The sequence below is a fragment of the Diceros bicornis genome, chromosome 31 (assembly GCF_020826845.1).
Source record: "Diceros bicornis minor isolate mBicDic1 chromosome 31, mDicBic1.mat.cur, whole genome shotgun sequence".
Lineage (NCBI taxonomy): Eukaryota > Metazoa > Chordata > Mammalia > Perissodactyla > Rhinocerotidae > Diceros > Diceros bicornis.
The window spans coordinates 24,032,977-24,052,592 of NC_080770.1; the positions used below are offsets into that span (position 1 = coordinate 24,032,977).

A 19,616-nucleotide genomic window follows, 5' to 3' on the forward strand; every position below is an offset into this window, starting at 1 on the left:
CATGCCAGGGGCTCTCAGTGTTCCTGATCATGAGTAATGGGGTCTTCGGTGCCAGTCAGCCAGCAGGTGATGCTGCCCCCAAATCCCATTTTTGAGACTGTTTTCTTAGACCAGCCAACTGTTGTCGGTCAGGTTTCTTGGGTCAAAGTCTCTGAGGTAGATTTGCATGCAGGCAGTTTATTGAGGAGTAGTTTGGGGAACAACAGCTGTGAGGGGAAGGAAAGGAAGCTGCACTGGGCAGAGAGAGGAGTTGGTCTCTGATGCAATCATAACAGAGGCCTCAGTAGATTTTATGGAGAGATCAGAAGCTGGGATGGCAGGGCCAGCCCCATGGCGTAGCAGTTAAGTGCACGCACTCCACTGCTGGCAGACCGGGTTCGGATCCCGGGCGCACAGGGATGCACTGTTTGTCAGGCCATGCTGTGGCAGCATCCCATATAAAGCAGAGGAAGATGGGCATGAATGTTAGCCCAGGGCCAGTCTTGCTCAGCAAAAAGAGGAGGATTGGCATGGATGTTAGCTCAGGGCTGATCTTTCTCACAAAAAAAAAAAAAAAAAAGAGGCTGGGATGGCCCTTTAGGGATGTCCAATCAAGGCAAGGAGGCCAGGCTTCTGTACCTCCTGTTGACCCATCACTGGCTGCAGGCTGCCCCAGGGAGGAGATGTAATCTTGGGCAGTGCAGCTTCCTTTGGTTGAGGGCAATTCCTGGAAGGGACTCAGTGTGTGCAGTCAGCCGCCAACACTCGTGCAGCTAGGATAATAAGGGTCTCAGTCTTGAAGAGGGATCTGTGTGGCACACCAGCACATCCACGCCAGAAGGTACTGTTACTACTCCCCTTTTACAGATCAGTAAAACTGAGGCACAGAGAAGATAAGTAACTTGCCCAGACAGGAAGTAACAGAGCCAGAGCCCATGCTCTTAACCATCATGCTCTAACACCTTTCTAGAAGAAGGAGGAAGAAGAGAATCCTTCCCCCATTCCTGGTATCATGGCTAAGTCAAGGAACAAGTTAGACACGCAAAGTCTGTTTTTTTCGTATTTTTATTTTTTGAGGAAGATTGGCCCTGCACTAACATCTGTTGTCAATCTTCCTCTATTTTTCTTTTTTCTTCTCAAAGTCCCAATACATAGTTGTGTATCATAGCTGTAGAGTTGTAGTTCTTCTATATGGGATGCGACCTCAGCATGGCTTGATGAGCGGTGAGTATGTCCGCACCTGGGATCCGAACCAGCGAACCCGGGGCTGCCAAAGCAGACCACGTGAACTTAACCACTCTGCCACTGGGCCGGCCTGCAAAGTCTGTTTTTGATACTCCCCCATCTCCATTTTGGTGCCCTTTCTCACTTTTTAGAGTCTCTCTCTCAGACCTCAAAGGCACAAGGAGAGCATTCCAGATTTGGGAGTGGAGGAAATGGTGTTATCTGGGTGGATATGACCAGCATGGAGACAATGGATAGACTGATTTGACTGCAAAAAATATATAGTTTGTAAAGGAAAGTAGACAGAAACAATGAGAGAGCGAGGTTAGAGTCAATTATAGAGGTCTTGATAGTCAAGCTAAGGAATCTGACCACAAAGGGGGGGCAGTGAGACTGATGTGCAAAGGGTTGTTTGAGGAAGATTTAGTGTGTCCCCAAGGCCAAGAATGAACTGGCAGAAGCAGAGACTGGAGGCAGAGAAATCTGTCAGGAGGCTGTTGGGACAACGCAAGAAGGTAGAGGCAGCTGAGACAGCGAGAATGGGAAAGAAAGAATGATGGGATAGGCGTTATGAAGGAAACATGTCAGGAATCCATATCCGTTAAAGGCTATCATCTTAGAAGATGTCACAAGGACAACAGGACTTCAAGTGCGCTAAACAAAGGGTCCTATGGCAAAGCTCCATACAGATGACACCTCTCAAGGGCTGTCTCAAGGCCACGGAAATTGCTTTCCCACGGTGGAAGTCTGAGTACCCACACGACAACTGACACCAAGAGTGCAGGAGGCATGTGGGCACACGAGTGTGTGTTTGTCAATCTGGGTAAGGATTTTATTTAACGACACTGATAGGGTGCTTGCTGTGTGCCAGGCCCTGTTCTCTTTGTGAATGTCAAAGAGATGTTCACACTTGTTGTCGTTACAACTCTATGAAGTAGGTGCTATTACTATCTCCGTTTTACAGATGAGAAAACTGAGGTACAGAGAGGTTAAGTAATTTGCCCCAAGCTTACCCAGTAAGTGGAGGAACCAGGATTCAACCCAGACAGTGCCTCCACATTCCATGCTCTTAACCACTGCAATCTGCTCATGACACTGTGATTAATGATGACAAAAGTTAAAGTGGGGATAAAAAGGCTAACCACCAACTTACTGATATGCCCAATTAGACCTTAAAAATTCCCAATATTTCTTTTTTATTTTACAGCTGACTGCTTTCCTGCTTTTATCCTGTGACTTCATCTTACCTTCTCCCTCAGATCTTCAATTCATAAATACCTTTTGGGAAGCCATGCCCGTTCCTATGTCTCAGGTTAGACGATGAGTCAGAACAGCCTGAAATAATCTCATACACGGGCAACGACAGAGACCGTATAGCATCCTGAGCTTAATTGCAATAGCCATTTATGCTTTCATTAAGTGCTTCATTCATTCATACGGGAAACAACCACCCAATACCTACTCTGCACAGGCACTGGGCTGAAGATGAGAAATCAGGAGAGGACTAAGGCTTAGCCCCTGCTCTTGAGGGGCTTGTAGTCTTCTGCTGCTTCCCCGAGACCCCCAACCCAGAACTCTAAGAGCAACCAACATTTAGGGATGCAGAAGAACATTCCATGGCTGTTGGAAGTAGTTGGGTGAGGGGGCTCTGCTGATGACTATGAGGAGGAGACTGAAGCAGCCACTCCGTAAGGGGAAATGACGATGGCTGATTTTACACCTTGCCTTGATACCCTTCTTTTTAACCTGACCCTCAAATGTTTATCAGCTGTCTTCTCACAGTCTTGGAAGAAGCTCAGGGGACCCTATTTTACTGATATTTTGATATATCAATGAAAAAGTTAGGTGGCTTGCTCAATCGGGGTAGAATTCTCTGTCCTCCAATTTCATCGACTTCATTTCTATCTTTTAAAAAATGTTTGCTAGATGAAATATAGACAACATATATCTAAGTACGAAGCATAATAATAAAAGGAACATCTGTAAACAGCCCAACTTAATATTTCCAATTCTGTTAGCTACCTGTGAACTTCCCAATCCCACCCCTGCCTACCCCCAGAGGTAACCACTGCCCTGAATTTTGTGTTTATCATTGCCTTGCTTTTTAGGAGCGTTTTATCACATGGATGTGTCCTTAAACAATATGGTGTTTAGTTTTGCTTGCTGTTTTAGCTTTTTAAAAATGGTTTTGTTCAGTATAGAGTCAGCTGTGACTCACTTTATCTACTCTATATTATATTTCTAAGATTCATCCAAATTGCTTTACGTAGCTGTACTTCATTTTCACAGCTGTTTATTAGTTCATTCAATAAACATTGATTGGGCCCCTGTAATATTCTATTAGGTGAATATATCACAATTTATTTGTTTAGCTTCCTATTGATGGATGTTTGGGTTGTTTTCCTTTTTTTTTTTTTTTTGCTTTTGTGAATAATACTACTGGGAATACACTTTTTTAAAATTTTTTTTATTTATTTATTTTTTTGTGAGGAAGATCAGCCCTGAGCTAACATCCATGCTAATCTTCCTCTTTTTGCTGAGGAAGACCGGCTCTGAGATAACGTCTATTACCAATCCTCCTCCTTTTTTTCCCCCAAAGCCCCAGTAGATAGTTGTACGTCACAGTTGCACATCCCTCCAGTTGCTGTATGTGGGACGCGGCCTCAGCATGGCCGGAGAAGTGGTGCGTCAGTGCGCGCCCGGGATCTGAACCCGGGCCGCCAACAGCAGAGCGCGCGCACTTAACCGCTAAGCCACGGGGCCGACCCTGAGAATACCCTTTTACACGGCTCCTGACACACATGTGAAGAATTTCTCAAGAGCACTGGTTTTCCAACTGGGATTCATGATCTTTAGTGGGCTGTGAAATCAATTTAATAAACTCAACCAGGATTTAAAAAAAAATGAAACAGAGCAGTAACTACCTTAGTGCATTTCATGTAAAAATGGTTAAGTATTGCTTCGTGAAACTTTGTTTCAGTTACGTTCATGTGTCCTGGGCTGTGATACGAAGAGTTTTTCTTACTACGGTTCTTAGAAAAGTATGGAAGCCCTTGCTTCAAGGTGGTGCTTCTTAAATATCTGTGGATGAACTGAAATTCTATGAAATTTCCAATCTGTCACAGACAGATACTTTGGTAAAATACCATAAAAATGGATTACTTGGAAAATGAAATTTTTAGAAATCCAAAGACATACAAGATATAAACCTCAATTTTTATTTATTTATTTATTTATTTGTGAGGAGGACTAGCCCTGAGCTAACATCCGATGCCAATCCTCCCCTTTTTTCTTGAGGAAACTGGCCCTGGGCTAACATCCGTGCCCATCTTCCTCTACTTTATGTGGGACGCCGCCACAGCATGGCTTAGCAAGCGATGCGTCAGTGCGCACCCGGGATCCGAACCTGCGAACCCCGAGCCGCTGCAGCGGAGTGTGCGCACTTAACTGCTGCACCACTGGGCTGCCCCCTAAACCTCAATTTTAACTATTATATTCAATAGACATAAATTATATTTCAATAAATATGACAATTATTCACAATAGACAAAAGGTGGAAACAACCCAAGTGTCCATTGATGATGAAGAGATAAGCAAAATGTGGTATATACATTCAATGGAATATTATTTAGCCTTAAAAAGGAAGGAAATTCTGACACATGCAGAATAAACCTTGAGGACATTATGTTAAGTGAAATAATTATCACAAAAGGACAAACACTGTATGATTCCACCCATATGAGGTACCTAGAATAATCAAATTCATAGAGACAGAAAGTAGAATGGTTGTAGGAGTTGTAGGGGCAGGAGGAATGAGTATTGTTTAATAAGTACGAGTTTCAATATAGGAAGATGAAAAAAAGTTCTAAGGATGGATGGTGGTGATAGTTCCACTACAATGTGAGTGTATTTAATGCCACTGAACTGTACACTTAAAAATGGTTAAAATGTCTCTTTTGCTCAGGCTCACGGCACCAGCGGGATGGGCAAGAGTCATGGTCTTCACACTGCCAGGAAGCTCCATAGCTGCCGACAAGATCAGAAGTGGCATGATAAACGGTACGAGAAAGCCCATCTGGGCACAGCTCTGAAGGCCAGCTCTTTTGGAGGTGATTCCCATGCAAAGGGAATTGTGCTGGAAAAAATAGGGCTTGAAGCCAAACAGCCCAATTTTGCCATCAGGAAGTGTGTCAGGGTGCAGCTGATCAAGACCGGCGAAAAAAATCACAGCCTTTGTGCCCAACGATGGTTGCTTGAATTTTATTGAGGAAAATGATGAAGTTCTGGTTGCTGGATTTGGTTCCAAAGGTCATGCTATTGGTGACATTCCTGGAGTCTGCTTTTTTTTAATAATTTTATTTATTTATTTTTTTCCCCAAAGCCCCAGTAGACAGTTGTATGTCATAGCTGCACATCCTTCTAGTTGCTGTATGTGGGACGTGGCCTCAGCATGGCCAGAGAAGCGGTGTGTCGGTGCACGCCCGGGATCCGAACCAGGGCCGGCAGTAGCAGAGCGCGCGCACTTAGCCGCTAAGCCACAGGGCCGGCCCTGGAGTCTGCTTTAAGATTGTCAAAGTAGCCCAATGTCTCTCTTTTGGCCTTATGCAAAGGCAAGAAGGAAAGACCAAGATCGGAAGCTTTAATGGTGAAAACACGGTGGTAATAAATTTTCATATGCCAAAAAAATAAATTGTTAAAATGGTCAATTTTTATGTTGTATATATTTTACCAAAATTTAAAAAAGCTTAACAAAATAAAAATAAATATAGGGTGGCAGTGTCAAGTTGCTATAAAGTTTTCTAAATGCTTACTTTCAATTTTTGTACTTGTCTTATGATGGCTTATAACAGATCACTTACATACTGTCACCAGTCTGAGGACTGCACTTTGCGTGGCATTTTTCCAGAGTTAAACCTAAAAAAACATAAACTGACATATAGGCTAGGTACATGTGCACCTTTACAAGATAATCCCAAGTTGTTTTCTAAAGAGGGAAATAATTTACATTCCCACCAGCAGGTGTATTAAGAGTTTCCTGTGCTCCTCATCCTTGCTAATACTTAGTATTGTCAGAATTCTTAATGTTTGCCAATCTGATGAATATAAAATAGTATCTCATTTTGGTCTTAATTTGCATTTCCCTGATTATTAATAAATGTGAGCATCTTTTTATATGTTTATTGATGAGTTATGTTTTTATTTTCTTTTTGAAATGCCTGTTTAAGTCTTTTGCTGGTTTTTTTTTTTTTGATAATTTTATTTATTTATTTTTTCCCCCAAAGCCCCAGCAGATAGTTGTATGTCATAGCTGCACATCCTTCCAACTGCTGTATGTGGGACACGGCCCCAGCATGGCCGGAGAAGTGGTACGTCGGTGCAGGCCTGTGTTCCGAACCCGGGCCGTAAGCAGCGGAGCGCACGCACTTAACTGCTACGCCACGGGGCCAGCCCTGCTGGTTTTTCTGTTGGGTTGTTGGTAATTTTATTACTGATTTGTAGGAGTTTGTTTAGTCAATAAATATTTATTGCACACCTGCCATGTGCCAGGCACTCTTCTATGCGCTGGGATACAGCAGTGAGCAAGATAGACCAAAATTCCTGGTCTCATTTGGGGGTGTATAGTCTACTGAGGAGAGGGGGTGGCAGGAATCAAATCTTGTAGTTACATATATAGAATGTATGGTAATGATAAATGTTATGGCTAAAAATAAGGCAGGAAAGGGCAATAGGCAGGGCAGGGAGTGGTGGTGAGCTCGCAATTTTTAAAACAGTAGTCAGGGAAGGTTTTATTAAAAATACGACATTTGAGCAAAAGATCTGAAGGAGACAAGGAAATAAGCATGCAGACAGCTGAGGAAAAGTGTCTTATATATTCATTTGTCAGTTACGTGCATTACTGACATCCTCTCCCACTTTGTGGCTTGTCTTCTCACTTTCTTTAAGATGTGTTTTGATCAAAGAAGTTCTTATTTTTAATGTAGTCTAATATATCAGTCTTTTATTTTATGGTTAGTACTTTTTGTCCCCTGTGTAAGAAATCCTTCTCTCTCCTGATATCATAAAGAAATTCTTCTATATTTTCTGCTAAAAATTTTAAAGTGTTGCCTTGTACATTTTGCTTTTAATTCACACAGAGTTTACTTTTGGATATGGCGTGAGATAAGGATTCATCTTTTATTTTTCCCCATGTGAATAATAAATTGTGGGTCCCATCGATTTGATAACCTGTGCTTTCTCTGGCAGTGCCATCTCTGTCATAAATCAGATTTCATATACATATAGGTCTGTTTTGGCGCATTCTGTTCAATTCCATTGGTCAATTTGGCTCTGTACCTTTATCACACTATATTACTTACTATGGTTTTATATCATGTTTTTATATATGGTAGAGAAGGGCCTTCCCCCTTATTCTTTTTTTCAGAAATGGCTTGGCTACTCTTAGGACTCTGCCCTTCCATATAAATATTAGAATTAGCTTGTCAAGTTACTTGAAAAGCCCTCTTGAGATAAGGACTTGAGTTGAGTTGACTCTATGAGTCTATTTAAACAGAATTGACATTATTTTCATATTATGACTTTTTATCCATGAACATGGCTCATCTCTCCATTTACTTGTCTTATGTAATGTCCTTCAATAAAGTTACTTTTTTATTTATAAAAGTCTTCCACTTCTTACATCATGTTTATTCCAAAGTAATAAACATGGTTGCTATTATAATTGGCGTCTTTTAAAATTATGCTTTCTTACTGTTTTTTGGTTGGGTATAGAAATGCTGTCAATTTATATTAATCATCCACATTGTTAAACTTTTAAAAATTAATTCCAGCAATTTATCTATAAAGTCTTTTGTGTTTTCTAAGTAAACAATTATGTTATCTATAATGATATCAGTCTTGTTTCTCTCTCTCCAAAACCTATACATTTTATTTCTTTTCTTTTCTTATTGCACTGGATAGGACCTCAAGTAAAATGCTGCAAAGAAAAGTTGATGGGGACATTTTTGTCTTGGTGCTGATTTTAAAAGGGATACTTCAAACATTTCACCTTGAAGAATGATGTTTGCTGTAATTATTTGGTAAAAATTCTTTATCAGGTAGGAAATTTCTTTATGAATTGGTGGTAAGTTTTAGCAAATGCTTTTTTCTACAAATGTTTAGATAATCATACAGTTTTTCTCCTTTATCCATTAATGTGGTGAATTACATTAACAGCTTTTCATTTTTCTTTTTTGAATTTTCTTTTTTTTAATGCAATGTGATCAGTGTCTTCAGCCCCAGCTCTGAGACACGCAGTGTCTCTGGCTTGCACACGCACTCACACTTGCACACACATGCACTCATACCCTCACACCCTCTATTAATAGCTTTTCTACTGTTAGATCACTCTTGCATTCCTAGGATCAACGCAACTCGATCATGATGCATTATCTTTTCTATACACTGCTGAGCTCAATTTCTAGGATTTTTGCATCTAGTTTAATGAATGAGACCGACCTCTAATTTTCTTGACCAATTTAATTTCTTTACATTCCTCCAACAGATTTGTCACTCTGGCTAAGTGCAGGTCAATTATCTTCAATTTAGAAGACCCTTCTTACCTCTGCTGGCCACCAAATGGCCTTTCCATTCTGGCCTTCCCTCCTAACATCAATGTACTAATGCCTGGGTACTAACCAGAGTAGAGGCCAAACACAGCCTGTGGAGGTCAACAGTAGGCCTGAAGAAGCCAAGCCCATGGAGGTCTGGCTGGTTGTCAATCCACATCCCTTTTCTTTCACTCTGAGCTCACTTTGTCTAAGAAGCTCTTCTTGATTACCAGCCTGTGATCCACCCTGGGTGTGGGGGCCACATCTTTTTGTCTCTCTATCCCCAGGGTCCAACACAACGCCTGCACAGAGCAGTTGCTCATAAACGTTTGTGAAACTGAGTTTACCCAACCCAATTCTGAGCTCTTCTTAGCTCAGTTGATCCTGACTTTTAAAACTGTTTCCTCAAAATGCTCTTGAGCCTTTTTTTGCACGCATTACATGCATCTGCTCTGTCTCACAAGACAGACAGTGGCTGTTTTGCAGATAAGAATTGTGTCTACGGAGGAATTTCTTTTGACTTTGCAATTTCAGAGGCTGCACTGCACTAGCCCAAAGCCCCTTCAGAGTCCTGTCCCGTCTATGTTCTCGTCCACGTTCCTCCTCACATATTGGAAACCGCGGGGAGGCCTCCCTCTTTAAGGTTTCCCTTCTTTAAGGCCATGCTCCTTTGTGCTTTTATGTCATACCCTTGCTCCTGCTGTCACCTTTTCCTGGCATCCCTCTCCAACTCTCTTCTTCTCATGAACTCCTTCGCTGTTTTTCACATTGTATTTAAATGTCAAATATTTGGTGAAGCTGCTGTCTATTCTCTTCCTTTCCATCCTCACCCCTTGGAGTCAGTCTTTCATCCTCTGTGCTCTTCAGATGTTGTATACGTGACTTTTCATTTTTTATTCCTATTTAACTAAGTTTTATTGAGGTAACATTGGTTTATAACATTATATAAATTTCAAGTGTACATCATTCTATTTCGATTTCTGTGAAGACTACTGTGCCTTTTTTTGTGTGTGTGTAAGGAAGATCAACCCTGAGCTAACGTCCAATGCCAATCCTTCTGTTTTTTTTGCCTGAGGATGATTGGCCCTGAGCTAACATCCATGCCCATCTTCCTCTATATGGGTCGCCGCTACAGCATGGCTTGACAAGCGGTGCGTCAGTCAGCGCCTGGGATCCGAACCTGCGAACCCTGGGCCGCTGAAGCGGAGCACGCCCACATAACCGCAGAGCCTCTGGGCTGGCCCCCCTACCGTGCCTTTTTGAAAAACTTTTTTTTTAACCCCCAAATACTTCACTATATTTTTCCTAAAATCAGGACAGTTCTCTTACAGAGCTACAGTATAGTTATCAAAATCAGGATATTTAACACAGGCACAAATACATTTTCTAATCCACAGTTCATTTTTAAATTTCATCCATTATCCCTTTTTTAAACTTTATCGTAACAATTGTCACATAGTTTTCTAGATATTTGTTCACGTTTCTCTGCCTCCTGTGTGCTCGCACGCACACAATAACCCTAAAAGTCTGGGCTCATATCTTTTATCCTTGATTCCAGTAAGGTGCCTTGTCACTGAGTTTGTCTTCTGTGTGGTGTGCATGTGTGTATATGTTTAATTAATTAACGAGGTTATATTGGCTTATGGTCAGTTCCTCTAGTCTTCCCAGTATGGCCCTCTCCTCCTCACCCTGGATCATGCTCCATCATTCTGCAGACCCGTGCTCTCTTACTCTCTCTCTCTCTAAACCCTTACGCTAACCTCATTTCTGAGCCTTCATTTATACGAAGTAGTCAGTGACTCGTGGTGGATTGCAGTGTCCCTCTTCCCAGGGATAGACACTGAGGGATAGAAAAAAATGAATACTACACCCCTCCTGTCTTCAAGGGCCTCCATTTCTAGTGTCCTGCGTGTTTTCATTTCTCCCCCAAAGTCCAGCACCGTTTGTACCCACAGTCTGTGCTCGATGACCACTGGTTCAGGGAATGGACGCAAGCACAAAGAGATGGCCCTTGAGATGAAGAGCCCAGGGTTCAACCACTCTCCAGTCAGGCCACTTGGCCCCATCGTCAACGGCTGGACTCTATGTTCCAAACCGGGGGTATTATATTACTTTCTCTTTAGCTTATTTAAAGCCAACAGGCCATTCTGAGAAGCATGTCAGACTAAAAACTTGGACTATCCGTTTTATGAGGGAAAAAAATCCCTAAGAGACTGAAGTGAGAAACTGAAAAAGGACTGAAACACACCGTGTGGGGGTTGTCACTATTTTAAAATGCTTGACTTTGTAACTGGCGTCATTTATCCCTTAGATGCTCAGAGCGCCATGGGAAGAAATTCTACAGAATTTGTAGATTCCCTGTCCTCAATAAGCTTATAATTTAAGCCATGTGCTTTATTTAGCTTCTTGTTGCCCTCGATGTCCCTTTTTTTTTTTTTTTTTTTTTTTTTGTGAGGAGATCAGCCCTGAGCTAACATCCGCCAATCCTCCTCTTTTTTTGCTGAGGAAGACGGCCCTGGGCTAACATCTGTGCCCATCTTCCTCCACTCTACATGGGACGCCGCCACAGCATGGCCTACCAAGCAGTGCGTCGGTGCGCGCCCGGGATCCGAACCAGCGAACCCCGGGCCGCCGCAGCGGAGCGCGCGCACTTAACCGCTTGCGCCACCGGGCCGGCCCCTCGATGTCCCATTTTTTTATTGAGCCTTTCTATTCCTTGCATTGTTCTTATGTTTATTTAATTGCACTGCCGATGATTCACCTATGTGGAGCACCAGTAATATGCACCACAATGGAAGAAACTTGGAATTAGGTCCCAGAGGGCTTATAACACAAGCTCAACCAGGTTTCTATGTTTTTCCATCTCTCTGTTGCATTTTGATTTTTCCTCCATGTTCAGTGCGTTCACAAGAAGGAGCCACCCTTCACCCGCCCCCTTCAAATCTCTTTCTAAGTACTAGACTCTTCCCAAACCCACAATTGAACCTCTGGCCTCCGGTCCCACCTGTCCTCTTCTCCTCATGAGGCATTTCAGGACCAGAACCCATTCTTCACAGGTTGGGCCAAGTGGTTTGATTGATCCCAGTGGAAAGCAGAAGAAACCTTGGTCTTCTATCCTCTGGGCATCAGGGCTCAGGCTCTCCTAAGGCATTTTCAGGGATTGCTAAAAAACCACGCACAGGTGGAAGATGATCCCAGTGGTGGAAGAGGCCAAAACTCTGCCGAAACTTTGCCTTCCTCTTTCTGCTGTGCTAGGGAACCCCCCTGTGCCGGCAGCTAATCCTGTGACAGCTGGTTTTGGATAAATAAGCCTGGGTCACCCGATCCCCTACAGGGCTCCAGAGGAGAGGCCATGAGGGGCTGCTCCGTCCCCAGGATCGCTCTGTCGTGGGACTGGTTTCTTGAGGATAATTAGTGCTTCTCTGCCACAGCCCCAAATCAAACGCAGCCGGGCTTATATTATGACACCTTGCGATATTTGTTGACACTGTTTTCCTCTTCAAATTGCCAGCCTATCTTCCTGAGGAAGGGGAGGAGGGAGAGAGGCGTGGAAGCAGTCAGAGGAGGCAGGGAAAAGACTCAGGGCACATCCTATTCTCCCATCAGGCCCAGAGCGGGGCTGCTTCCCACTGCACCTTTTCCGACGTTTTGTCCAATCTTGGTGGTGTCTCAACCCCCTGGGATTCTGGCCGCTTCCCCTTGGGAGGTGATTTTTCACAGAGTCCGCTCGTCCCTGACTTTCAGCTTTTAGCACTCTCTTAATTCCTAGCATTGTTTCACTTTTAAATGCACATTAAATAGCCCATCTTTCTCTTTGATTCTTTTCACCTTGCTGGTGTTGGTAGATGGAATGATCGTCCTTGATTTATGAGTTAGCCAAGTTGTGCGTAATTATTTCTTCATCTTTACTCATGGATTCTTCCATCCCTTAATCACTCTTGTTTTCCCCAAAACTGTCACTTTCTCTACATTTGTCTGGTAATGAGGCAGCCACCGCCGTGTCCAGTTCCTGTTCTAGGGACTCGGCGTCTGAAGAGGGCTGTTAATGTGCTCAGGACCTGCCCCGGCCCCTGCTCCTTTGTATTATGAATTAGCCGGTCCCCGACGTTTCAGCACTTAACATTTTCATAATTTCAGCCAGTGTGTTTATTGAAAGTGCATCAACCATGTAACACGGTAGTTCATCTCTCTCTCTCTCTCTCTCTAGTTTGTGGATGGAAGGATTGTTCTTAATCTATGACTGTATTTATTCACAGTGGCTTCTGAATAAGGCTTTACACCTACGTCAATTTTAGATGCTTTTCTGAATCTCCCATTGTGTGTGGGAATTGAGGAATAGATACTGCAAGGTGGAGGAGGGGACTCTGGATCTAGCTTCAGGCAGCCTGGGTTCAAATCTCAGGCTTTCTCCTCCCCTTTCCTAGCTGAGTGACCTTGGGCAAGTCACTTAACCTCTAGAAGCCTCACCTTCCTGATCCATCAAATGGAGATACCATCTCCCTCTCCAGAGTTGTTGTAAGGATGAGCTGAAATGACTTGTCCTAGCACAGCCCAGAGCAGGTATCCAATTTGTCTACATTACCTTCAGTTCCTGCACTTGGCTCCTTTTCCAGGTGATTCCTAGACTTTTGGAGTTTGTAGACCAGGAAAATCTGAAAATACATTTTGATGAGCATAAGTTTGCCAACTTTTTATTTTGCCAACTTATATTTTGCCAAGTAAGAACAGTATAGAAAAACCCAACACAACTCACCTCCATCTATTTTCACTAAATTTCATAAAAGAGTATTCGAAAAAAAATCAAGAGGACATCATTCAGAGTTAAAAACAGGGGACCAGCACGGTGGTATAGTGGTTAAGTTTGGCACGCTCTGCTTCAGTGGCCCGGGTTCAGGGTTCAGATCCAGGCGTGGACCTAAATCACTTGTCAGCCATGCTGTGGCAGCGACCCACATACAAAATAGAGGAAGATTGGTACAGATCTTAGCTCAGGGCTGATCTTCTTCAAGCAAAAAAAAAAAAAAAAAAAAAAGAGGAAGATTGGCAATGGCAAATCTTCCTTAGCAAAAAAAAAAAAAAAAAGAGTTAAAAAGGGATTACATTTAGCTTTACGAAAACCTCTCTGAATTGTTCTTATTTATCTTATCTCACTAGGGATGGGTGAAAACTTGGTTCACAGATCAGTATTTGGGAACCGTTGCTCATGACAACTCAGAAGCACTTTTCAGATTAGCGGTTCCTCCCTGTAGACACCTTACCCTGAGGTGGGGAGGGGAGGGCAGACGATGAGTGGGCAACAGATCTTTCGGTGTTAAGCTTAAAGAACTGTTGAGACATGATCGCTGAGTCCGGGGACCTTGGGACATTTAGAGACAAGAGTGAATGTGAGAAGTTGATGTGCACAATAGAAAGTATGTGAAGAGAGCAGAGGCAGAACATTTCATGCCCAAGTTCCAGGTCCATAGCTGAAGAGTGTTCGGGCTCTTGATGATTCCACGCTGACACGGCTCCAAATCACTTGTGGTTTTTCAGACACATCCCCCGACAAGGATACCTTAGGGTTGAAACATTCCATATCTGGTCTAAGAGCAGAGGTGAATTGTTTTTGAGAAGTTTGAGCTCACTCTGCTCAGCTGGTTTTGCTTAGGAGAGTGTGGGAAAATCCTTGTTCCTTTCTAGGAGAAGAAAATTACATACACACACACACAGACACGCACATCATTTGGGGTCTTTTAAAGTTGGGTTAACTCATACCCGGGGAGGGAACCTTGGCCAGACAGGAAATCTTAACGGACGACGGTTGAACTGCTATGACTGATGCGATGTCTGGAAGGAGGCACAGAGCAGGTGTGTGCCATCTCTATGTCCACGTGGGGAGCACACTGCCCCTGTGCTGGGGGCTGCTCCTGAGCCCCCCCTGCTGCTGATCTAGCAGAATAAAAATCACAACCACTTACTATGTGCTGAGTACTCTGGGAAGTGCCTCACTTCTATTGTCTTGTCTAACCTTCACATAACCCTTTGATCTAAGCATTATCAGAAGGCCCATTTTACAGATGAGAAAACAGGCTTACACAGCTTTAGGCAAAGTTGTCCAAAGTCACACCAGAGCCAATGAGCGGTAGAGCTGGGACATAAATGCAGGTCTCTCTGACTGGTGTTTCAATTACTACAATGTTTAGCTCCTATAATCTTAGGTCTGACATGAGCGGGAAATGAACTTGAACCATCCCATCTGAGGTGGCATTTGGAGACATTGCCCACAACACACACACACGCACACACACACACACACACACACACACACACACACTCTCTCTCAACTCTCTGAAGCACTCCTAAAACACATAGCATTTCCCCCCTTTCTTTAAAAAGGCAACCTAGGAAACTTTCAGGAGTATAATTTAGCAGTATTTATCAAAAGCCTTAAAATATTTACACTCTTTGGGGCCGGCCTGGTGGCGTAGTGGTGAAGTTCGCATGCTCCAGAGCTTGTGGGTTCGTATCCCGGGCACAGACCTACGCACGGCTCATCAAGCCATGCTGTGGTGATGACCCACATACAAAGTAGAGGAAGACTGGCACAGATGGTAGCTCAGGGCGAATCTTCCTCAACAACAGAAAAATATTTATGCTCTTTGACCCTGAAATTGCCCTGCTAGGAATTTGTCCCATAGCCAGCATGTTCCAGGCTTCTCCAGCCCATGGGTACAAGGGCTGAGCTCAAGTGTCACCTCCTTAGAGGGGCTCTGACCACCCCAACTGCAGTAGCTCTCCACCCCTTCACCCTTCCTTGTCTTCCTTCACAACACCTCCAGGTTAAATGACAGGATGTGGCTGTCACAGAAGGAAGTCCCATGGTAGCAGGGCCTGTCTTGGCCCTGCTTTACCCCCAGTGACTAAACCACCATCTGACTCATTGAAGGCCCTCAGCAAAGGTTCCTGAAGGAACAAATGAGCTTATGTTACATAAATATCTCAAACCTCAAGACTCTGCTCCATGGCAGCAGATCTAGTCTTTTACAAATGTCCCCTTTCCCCACACTGCTAAGGTTCCCTTGAAGTTTCCATAAGTTGGTCCTGGTCATCGCTCACCATTGCTGCCAGCAGGTAGACGGGGACACTCAGTCGTGTCCCTTGGGACCAGAGTCCACAAAGCCTGTTCTCCCCAAGACCCTCCAAGGAGCTGCTCCTGTGGTGTCACCACACCCGCTGTCCTCCCTAGCCCCCAATGCTGCCTCCTTTTTGAGGTATTATATTGCTGCTGGTCATGCCAGGATTTGGGCATGGCAAGGCAATTTCGGGCCAGCAGCCCACCCTAAGTGGCCTTACCATAAACCTCTGCCCATTTGCACAGGCAGTGAGGCACCTCTAGATTTGCCAAGTTCTGTTAAGGAGTGTTCACAGCAAAGCTGCCTGGGTCCCAACATGTTCCAGCATTTTCCCTGCACCCCAACAAGCAGACTTGTCACAAGGCACCTCCAGCCTCCAGGCTGCTGGGTACGGTGGGTCCACCCTTTATGTCTGCAACCTCCATTCTTTCCAAGCCCAGGCCCTGCAGCTGGGCTGATTCAGCATGAGGCATCCCCCCTCTCCTCCAGCAGTGAGCTGCGGAGTGGGGAGGGGCACATATCAGAATCAGAATGAGAATCTCTGGGTGGCCAAGGGTGGGCAAGAGAGGCAGAAGAGGGCCTACGTCCTTCCCTGAGAACACCTGCCCAAGATGAGCCCATTCCTTCCCGCCTACTCCCCTCTCCCCTGGGCTCTTTTTTCACAGTCTGGACTCAGTTTTGTTGTTGTTTTCTTTTAACAACTTTATTGAGGTATAATTTACATACAATAAAATGCGCCCATTTTACGTGCACAAAGTTTTGACTAGTGTGAAAACCCATGTAACCACTACCACATTTGAGATATAGAACCTTTCCATCACCCCAAAAAGCTCCCTTGAGCCCCTTTGCAGTCAATCTCCTCCACCCATCTCACCCCACCCAGGCACTGGTTTGTTTTCTGTCCTTATAGCTTATTTTTGCCTGTTCTAGAATTTCATATAAATGGAATCATTGAGAATGTACTCTTTTGTGTCTGGCTTCTTTCACTCAGCATATTTGTGAGCTGTGTCTATGTTGTTACACATAGCAATAGTTCCTTTCTTTTCATTGCTGAGTAGTATTCCATTGTCTGGTTATAGCACAACTTGTTTATACATTCACCTGTTGGAATGTTCCAGTTTTTGGCTTTCACAAATAAAGCTGTTATGTTTTAGTGGACATATTTTTATTTCTCATGGGTAAATATCTAGGACTGGAATTGCTAGTCATATGGAAAGCATATATTTAATCTTATAGAGACTGCCAAACTATTTTCCAAAGCGGCTAGATCAGAGGGACATTTGGTCTAAATCCTTCCAATGGCTTTCTCTAAGTTCCAGCTTCTGCCTTTTTATAACACAAATGAAATCATCAGATAAATGTACCCATTTATATATTCTCAAGGATGTTCATTGCAGTTTTGTTTAAAAATAGTAAAAACAAAACAGAACTGGAAATGATCCAGGTGTCAAAAATTAGTAGATTGCTGATTCTAGGACTGGGGCAGGAAATATACAAGATAAGCCTTGCAGTGCCAGAAAGTAAGGAAATGCTCAAAGAAACAGACAAACAAGGACTACACCCACAATGATAGGCGTATGTCAAAGAGACGCAGGAGCCAAAGGAAAGGGTTCCCCACAGCTAAAAGTGGAACAATTTAAGGAACAAAATAAACTAGCATTGGATTATAACCCAAAGCATAAAACAAATATCCACGAAGTCCATACTGATATTTGATTAAATAAATTCGTGGAGGAGAAGAGACGAATCTCCCATGCAGAAGAATTTCAAATAATTTATGTAGATACTCTGCCGTCAAGTGCGGGGAGCCCAGACGTGTGCGCTTCACATAGTGACTTTCTTCCAAAGAGTACAGTATGGAAAAGGGAAAAGAAAAGGAGAAACTTTACAGTGGAGAAACATAAATACCTCTCAGCCAGGGGATCAAGGTCAACGTGAACTGTGATAAGTCATGTTGATAAGTATGGACCCTTGATAGGATGTGATGAAAATGACAGTTTACTTCTGTGGTCTTCCTCCTCAAAACATATAACCCCAGTCTAATCATGAGAACAACATCAGACAAATCCCAATTGAGAGAGAGTCTACAAAAGACCTGACAAGTACTCCTCAAAACTGTCAAGGCTGGGCCGGCCCAGTGGTGTGGTGGTTAAGTTCCTGCACTCTGCTTTGGCGGCCCGGGGTTCATGGGTTCAGATCCAGGGCACGGACATATACACCACTCATTAAGCCATGCTGTGGCAGCGTCCCACATACAAAACAGAGGAAGAGGGGCCAGCCTGGTCGCTTAGTGGTTAAGTGCATGCGCTCCGCTACTGGCGGCCTGGGTTTGGATCCCAGGTGCGCACCGACGCACTGCTTCTCCAGCCATGCTGAGGCTGTGTCCGACATACAGCAACTAGAAGGATGTGCAACTATGACATACAACTATCTACTGGGGCTTTGGGGGAAAAAAGAAGGAGGAGGATTGGCAATAGATGTTAGCTCAGAGCTGGTCTTCCTCAGCAAAAAGAGGAGGATTAGCACGGATGTTAGCTCAGGGCTGATTTCCCTCACAAAGACAAAAACAAACAGAGGAAGATTGGCACAGATGTTAGCTCAGGGACAATCTTCCTCACCAAAAAATAAAAAAAAAAAACTGTCAAGGTCATCAAAACCAAGGAAAGTTAAGAAACTGTCTCAGCCATGAGGAGCCTAGTAGACATGACAACTAAATGTAATGTGGTATTCTGGATGGAATCCCAGAACAGAAAAAGACCATTAGGTAAAAATCAAGGAAATTAGAATAAAGTATGGGCTTTTGTGAATAATAATGTATAATATGTTCATTAATTGTAAAAAATGTACCATACTAATGTAAGATATTAATAATAGGGGAAACAGGGTGTGAGGTATATGGGAATTCTCTGTCCTATCTATATTCACAATTTTTCTGTAAATCTTAAACTGTTCAAAAATAAAAAGTGTTTTCTTAAATACCCCCTCCCCCTAAATAGTGGGCCACTTAAATAAATTACAGTAGCTTCATAAAATGGAGTGTGCTACAGCTCTTGAAGTGAATGCAATAGATATTTATGTGTGGATATAGAAAGATATTTTCAAAACATTGTTAGAGTGAAAAAAGGTAACAGAATAGCATGTATGCAATAATCTCATTTTAAAAATACATATTCATATGGGAAAAATGAAGAGGGTTAGATCAGCTTGCTAAGAGAGCTTATCTCTAAGTGGTAGCATTTCCAATTATTTAATTCATTTTTCTTTTTGCTTACCTGTGTTTTCTCGTTCGTCTATGATGGCTCAGTGTAAAAATATGATGTGATAGGCAGAATTCTAAAATGACCTCCAATGACCCTTATATAATCTCCCTCCCTTGAGTGTGGGTGGGACGTGAATATGATGGCTATTGCTCCTTTCATAGGTTACATCATACAGCAAAAGTGAGGGAATTTTTGCAGATGTAATTCAAGTCCCTCATCAGTTGACTTTGAGTTAATCAAATGGAAGATTATCCTGTGTGGGCCTGACCTAAGCAGGTAAGCTCTTTAAAAGAAGGCTTAGGCTTTTGCTGAGATCAGAGATCCTTCTGGTCTTGAAGAAGCAAGCTCCAAGGGAGGGAATTCTGCCAACAACTGCGCAAGCTCATCTCAGATGAGACCCCAGCCCTGGCCACCATCTGCATTGCAGCCGTGTGAGACCCTGAGCAGAGGACCCA

At 43.4% G+C, this 19,616-nt stretch overlaps 1 pseudogene; it reads left to right on the forward strand.

The window, feature by feature from the left end:
- Nucleotides 1–5,185: 5,185 nt before the first annotated feature.
- LOC131395463 (small ribosomal subunit protein uS12-like) lies at nucleotides 5,186–5,866 on the forward strand (annotated as a pseudogene).
- Nucleotides 5,867–19,616: the final 13,750 nt, after the last annotated feature.